We start from the raw sequence: 7,646 nt of genomic DNA, 5'->3' as shown, positions 1-7,646 counted from the left end.
AGGCAAATACATTTCTAACTTGTTTAATCTATTTGCAGCTTGAATTTATTCTCACTGATGTATCATTCCTTTTAGTCTTAATCACATAAGTGGACAATAATATCTTATTTTTATTATACATATCTCTATCATCACTGTTTGGAAGTTAAAATTTCTGGAGAGTTATCGCTACTTTTGGCTAGGTACAGGAGAGAACACCGGAAGGGTTTTTCTCTTCCTTTCATATTTGCTATGACATATTGTTAGGATTATTCTCAATATGAAAAAATAAATTCATTATTATCTCCTTTCTCTTTAATCCAAAGATTGTCTGGAAGATAAGGTCGCTAAAATCAAAAGATAACTTATTGAAATATTGTACTCAATTGATTGGAAAGGGTACTTAGATTTTAATAGTGATACTTCAGAGGATTTTAATAATGATAAAAACCAAGGTGTCAGATCATTTTCTGATGCTTTTAATAAAATAGAACCAACTGAAATTAAAAACTAGGTCTAATATCTCTAGTCAATTTAAGCCTTGTTAATCTTGTGGGGTGGAGGTGGGATGAAAGCTTGGAGAAACTATGAAATCTCTATGTGGTTTTCAAACTTTGCACATTACCATCACACGAGAGCTTTTTAAAAACACAGATTCCTGGGCTCCACGACTCCAGAATTGGCTGACTACATTCTCTTTGGACAGACAGAATGGCAGAATGAACAATTCTGGTACACAACTGCCCATTGTTTCAGGCATTGTGCCACCATTCTGCGGTAAGGCTGAATGTCAAGGGACCAGGAAAAAGATTTAGAAGGGAACAGACATGTCAAGAAGCAGAGTCCATTGCACTTCTTCAAGGTCACTGCTTAGTTTTCTTTAGGCTCTTGTCTTGGAGTGATTTTCACCAAACAGACCGATTTTTGTCAAGTTTAAACTTTTGCTTATTCCCCCGGTAGGAGCATCATATAAGAGCCAGTCTCTACTTCAGTATATCCAGAGAATTCTCTCAGCATTAGGGAGTGGAGCCATGTGCCTTCCTCTAATCCCCTTATGGATTAAATGACGCAATTGAATTTATGTCATAGTATTTCTGGAGAATACTCAACCACTATTATAGATATTCTTCTTGGCTACATTTCAGGTACATGAGAATTGCTTTAACTACGATTCCTAACTCCACGAATCTCCTCCTTTACTGTTTTTAGCATTACCTCTGAATTAGAATGTATATTCTAAAATAAATTTTCAACCACAGGAAAAAATTTATAGATAGGTTTCATAATAGTTTAGTTTCCTTTAAAGTTATGGCATATTGTTAATATCTAACTTTGTACTTAACCATTCTGAGTATTTTCTTTAAAATTATCAAGTTGTTATACTGGTTTTCATTTCTATTAAGTAAATTTCTATCAAATAAAACATATCTGAATGAAAAATTTTCATTCTCCCACCTCAAATTCTGCAGTAAGGGCCACAGCGAAAAGAAAGATGAGATAATTGTAAATTATAGAGGTAATGTAGTTTATTATATGAGTTGGAGATCTTCGATATCCTATTTTAAAAATGAGAAATAAACCTATAAGGCAGTTAAAAATTTGTTTTATTTAGCTATTTTGTTTTGCAGACTAAAATAAAAATCTGGGATCCAAAGAGATTAAGAAACTTGCTCAAGTTCATACAACTAAGCTAGTAACTGAGTCAGTTCTAGGAAAAGGCCTTCTAGTGTTTTGTAAAGCCAGTATTAAATGAAATGAATTAAATTCTAGGATTTCAAAGGATAAATAGATTATTATAATTTAGGCCTATTTGATGAGGCTTTTAAAAAGCTTGTAATTCAGATATATTAAAAAAAAAAAAAAAGCAGGATTTGGATACTGATGTCCTTCCAAACAGTTTATTAAAATGTTTGATTTAAACCAAGTAAAATTGATCATTGATGATGTATTTCTGCTGACTTATGAGGAGCTATAAGTAAATAGTATAGGGAGAACCTTGGAGAAAGGGATAAAGATGCTGAAGAGAAGCCATAGGGGAGATAAATGGCCCAGTTGGAATGTGTTTGGAACAAACTTTTTTCTTTAATAACTCAGTATCTCAACATCTACATTTATTGTTCAGACTTATAATTTTCTTCACTCTATACTGTTTCTACTGTGGCTTAAGACTCAGATAGATCAATGCTAGCACTGATGACAATATATTTTCATGGCAAATTAACATTCTATTAATTGAATATAAATAATGAATGTGATTTCAAAAACATTTAAAATATTCCTCCTTTTTGATCTGAGTTATAAAGACTAATTCGGTTGCTAAAACAAGGAAAATTCGACTTTAAGTGACCAGTTTTCATCTTGACACATTCTGTGGTCATATGAGTAATATGGGCAGAAGCAAACAATCAGTTGTACCAAATTCATTAAATCCAGCTAACTAACATTCCAGTTTAGTTAGATAAAGCACAATCAAATCAGATGGTTGGAGTATGAAATATTGATGTTATATTTACTCAATGCTTTATGTGTAGGCTTGAACACATCACTGATAGGCAAACCTCTAAAAAATGCCAGAAAACCATCTCCTCTGCTTTCATCCTGTCTTTGGCTTTGCAACTCTTGTCTCTGTACTTTGGAACCATGTGGATGAGGGGAATTTGCTTCTTTCTCTTTCTGTGAATAAGGGAAAAAACAGGCTCATTATCTTTTACCTGCCTCAAAATTGTGAATCAGATCATGATTATGAAAAATATTGAGAGCAGCTGTCTATTCCATAAAAAGAATTACATTAAAGTCTGTATGTTGCTTCCATGTTTGATTCTTAGCCTATAGTGAAATGCTTGATAATAAAAAGATCTAACACGTATTTTGTGTTTACTATATATCATTGCTACTTAATGTATGTGTTATTTAATTCTTACAACCATCAACTAAGGTAGTTCTACTTATTATTATGATTTCCATTTTATAGGTGGAAAAATAAAGGCAGAACAAGCTTAAGCTACTAGTTTAAGATATATAACTAGTAATTGGTAGAGCTGGATTTAAAACCCAAATTTTAATCATTCTATTTCCTTCCTCTTGATCAGAGCTAAGTTTAGAAATATTTAAAAAGAAGATGATTTGTGTGGATCAAAACAAATTACTCATGGAAATTAAAAATCCATGCAAAATAAAAAAAAATTAGCAGATTTGTTGAGATATTAGTCCATCTAGTTGTTTGGAAACAAAAACTGTAATTACAGTTTCCATAAACAAAAACCTGAGAGTGTGTAAGAAATACAGAGAAAGAAAACATTTTATGTGATAATCTAGTCTACTCTTTGTCTTAAGCCAAGGATGACTAGGGCAATAATCTTGGTAGTTATTTGAATTTGGGTTCTTTTTCAACCAGTATTTATTTGTTAGTATTACAAATAGTTTAAATAATTTTAAGATACAGTTCTTAAATTTTTTCATGAAATCTCTGTTAGGAAAACTGGTCATTCACACATTACACACTAGATAACCAAATATAACAACATAGGGAAATTCTATTTAGTTAAGTATCATAATGAATACTACAGACAACATACCCTTATAATTCCTTTGCTAGATGTATTCAAGCAGGGGTAGAAAAATGTGGACTATTTATGAGAAGTTTCATGAAGGAGGTGAGCTTGAGCCAAGACCTGAATGCTGGGTAAAATTAAGAGAGTGGCAAAGCAGGCATACTAAGTGGGATCGACTTGGTATGTGCTGGAGACAGTGAGGAGACAGCTGTGGCCAGAACAAAGGAGTATAGAGAACAGTTAGGTTTAGGAATTTAGATTATTTCTTAAAGCAACATGGAATTATGAGAGGCTTTAAGAAGGTGTTAAAGTGTTTTAGGATATGGAGAATAGTTGGAAAAAGGACAACCTTATTTTGGGAGAATGGTTAAGAGGCTGAAACACAAATCCTGGAAAGGAGTGGGAGATGTGAAACAGGGTGAATTGTTTCTGCCTCCTAAAGTGATGTCAGTCAAGCTAACTGATGTCAGCGGTATTCCCTGGGATGGTAAGGAAAGATAGAGCCAAAACAAACTGTATCAGAAGAGATAAGAATTCCAGAGCTCAAAATTTAAGAAGCCAAATTTATTTTCAGGGTACTGGAGCAAGCATGGTACTGAGAACTAGAGATAAAGTTAAAAGGGTGTTGTTAAAAGCAGGATCTAACCAGGAAGTGAGGAGATAGTATGGGGGCAAAGTGAGAATGTTAGAGAAGGACTATAGTTTTCCTGTGGAAAGGGCTAGGTTGTCTAAAGCTCTTTTTAGGGATGCCAGTCCCATGGCCTATCAGTTAGTCATTTCAAGGAGAAGATGGTTAACCATTACTCCAACTTATGAAACATTAGGAAGTCTACCACAGTTTACAGTAATCTTGTTGGACATTGACCAGCTAGCTTTGAAGAAACTTAGATTGATTCTAGGGCATTTCTCAGGAACTGGCTTTTTCTGAAAAACTTTGGATAACCACAGGTTTTTCATGATCCTAGTTTTAAACCTCGGAGAAGATTACAAGATGGGAATGAATTTAAGAAACTTGCATAGCTGAAATGAGATTTAAAAAAAATGGAATAAAACCTAAAGTTAGAATCATAATTTTAGACCAGAAAGAAATTCTTCATAGTTCTCCACCTAAGGTCTATTCTGAATTACCAAAAATAACACTCACTGTTGTTTTTAAAGTGTTTTTATATTTTCAAGAATATTTCTATATTTTATAGTATTTAAATCTCCCTTTTTATAACAATAGACTGGACTCACAGACAAACACTAAAATTTACAAGAATAACCTACCATTTACTTTATTATAAACCCTATTGCTGTGACCATATTCATTAAGGGACAAAATAAATTGAGACGTTTCAGTGTAGATGATAGTATTTTAAAAAAATATATATCTATTGCCAAAAACTACAAAAAGTTGTTTTAAATGATATCGTTGAGAATTCCAATGTGAAATTTCTAGCCTAGGTAATAATATTTTTCTGCAGTTGTCCCCTACATGTAAGTGAGATATTTAGAGTAAAATCTTGTCTGTTGTGGCCAGGGAGAATAGCTGACAGCGCTATAAGAAGTCATACAAAGCCAGTAATGTTTGTACTAGTTGGGAGACATTTTCAGGAGGCATAGAAAAAATTTTTTTTTTACTTCAAATCTGAACATTGACCAAGTGCAGAGAAGAACAAGGATACTCTAGTATTAGATATTCAGTCTAGCATAGGAAAATAACCATAAAAATTAAGATGATAAGAGAGAGAGAGAGATCCATGAAGGATATGGATATATTTTCTTTAACTGTACCTCATTAAGCTTTCTATCAAATCTCTAGAGAGGAAGTAGTACTAAGATCAGGATCAAATAAACCTTTTGGGCATTGCTTTCAGTTTGTATACATATATTTGTTCATAAATTAATAGAATAATAATCTCATTCTATTATCACTTCAATCGAGAGAGGTATCTTTTGAGCTTCAGACAATGGATTAATTGTAACAAACTTTTTTTTTTATTCCTACAGCACCTGGTATTCCTAGGTGGTCTCCCATCCAAACACTAACCTGGCCGAACTCTGCTTATCTTTCGAGATCAGACGAGATCGAGAACATTCAAGGTGGCATGACCGTAGACTAATTGAAACAAACTTTTCTTCAGAAAGTTGAGTACCACCTGGCTCATTTGCCTCATTGTTTTTTTCTCATTAATTTGAACATGAGGAATATTCTTAAAATCATATTACAGAATCAATCACAGAGACATAATGTGAAATAAAATATTTTTTCTCTACATGAAAAAAGACTAAAACAATATCAAGAGTTCCTAACCAATTTATTTTCCTTGGAGAATAAATTTTCTGTTCACAAAATAGCTGTACATCCCATCCTGTTTTTATTATACTTTAAGTCATATAATGAACTGTGAAAAGAATGTTACATGCCAGTGTACCCTGTCATCATACTAAATAGCTTTGGAACACACTGCAGTAAATGTCAGTTTGTCATTCCTTGTTTAAAATGTGATTCTTATGGTTCCTTTGGAGGTAGCCAAATACAACTTCAATGCTATTAAGTCATTCTTTGTTTCCTTTTTTAGATACTGTTGGGTAACTTGAACTGTGCATTGCTTTTCAATATAAGCCTTCATATATTATAGATTTACAGTAGGATTCTTTGTTTTTTATAATAAAATATGGAAGTAAATTTATGAATCATCTGCTCAGTGCGCAAAGCAACATGACACATTTAAATTGTGCTGACATCACTGACCAATTAGTAAGGTGCAAAGTTGATGTAAGAAATTTTCTAAAAAATAAATAATCTCGATCTGGATATGTCTGCCTTAATGAATTAGCTAATTTAGGGAAATGGCTCCAAGAAAGTCAGATGAGTAATATGCATACCCAAGATGACAAAAGTATGTGAATCATTTCTACAAAAGTGGAGACTTTCCCTCTGGTCTTGCAAATATTCAAGGCCAATTTTACATTTGTGCCTTGCTGGTCAGAGTGAGAGCTGTGGATTACAGTCGGAGTTTTGCCACTATCAGGTTTTCTCATTAGAAATTCTCACATCCAGCCACACATCCAGACTTGTGTTGGACTCCTGGGGGCTGAGTCATATACAATAATTAGTCAGGATGAACTCTAAATGGAAATGTCTATGGACTGTTTGGGTTTGCAGGAATGAGAAAAAATGACTCAGGCTAAAAATTAGTGGTAAATAAAGGGTATGCAAGAGAGGGTATCTTGTGGTGAATGAGAGGCACAACTGGAAATATTTGGTCTTCTTGCCTCTGTATTTTATTAAAATTGATAAGAGGGGAGTTCCTAGTTACATCAAACATAAGTCAAACCTCTATGATAAAAATATGTTAAGCTTGAAAATAAATTATTTCCCATCTCCAACAAAGTGGACCAAATTATTTGACATCTACCGTGCTCACACTTGTCTAGTAATAAATCCTTGAACTGTGTGTATCCATCCGATTGATTATATGACTGAGGTAAAAAAAAAAAAAAAAACGAAAACAAAAACAAAAACAAAAAACTGGTGCCTGAAACACCACCAATTTAAACACACAGAAAAAGAGGAAAAAGAAATTTGGGACATTTCTGTACAATCTGAATGAATGGCACTTTAATGATTATTTTTCTAAAATCCTTTTGGTTATAGCCGTGAATATTCTGGAAATCCCACATTGCATTAACCATCTTTCTTTACTGTCTAAAAATGCAAAAGTTTTGAGTTTACGGAAATTCTATTTTTTGATTTAATGCCATGTGAATATTGAGCAGAAGAAAATAGGATTCTGTGTTTTTTTAAAAAAATAAAAAAGTTAGCAAATTCTAGTGACAAGTGGCTAAATCTAGAAGAGAAAAATGAGGCATCCCTTAATGAATCTTCAGAGCATGATATAAACAATCTATCCTGCAGCAGAAATAGTTTAGTAAATAGTCCCACAGGAAGCTATGATTTCATTATTAGAATTCTCAAGTGAAAGATGACGATTAGAAAAATATGGCCTCTGGGGAAACCCAGGTGTGACAGGTAGTTTTTTATTAACTTAAAAAATTTTAGTAATACACATCATTTATGGAGCGTCTTCTATGTATCAGACACTGTGCTAAGTGTTTCACATGTCATGT

The 7,646-nt window shown here is 33.0% G+C and overlaps 1 pseudogene; it reads right to left on the bottom strand.

The window, feature by feature from the left end:
* Nucleotides 1-5,513: 5,513 nt before the first annotated feature.
* Nucleotides 5,514-5,632, bottom strand: LOC111736745 (annotated as a pseudogene).
* Between the last annotated feature and the right edge of the window lie 2,014 nt (nucleotides 5,633-7,646).

The sequence above is a fragment of the Pteropus vampyrus genome, unplaced genomic scaffold, assembly GCF_000151845.1.
Source record: "Pteropus vampyrus isolate Shadow unplaced genomic scaffold, Pvam_2.0 Scaffold1, whole genome shotgun sequence".
NCBI lineage: Eukaryota > Metazoa > Chordata > Mammalia > Chiroptera > Pteropodidae > Pteropus > Pteropus vampyrus.
Note: the sequence above shows the minus strand (reverse complement) of the source record. Positions and strands in the feature narration are given on the sequence as shown.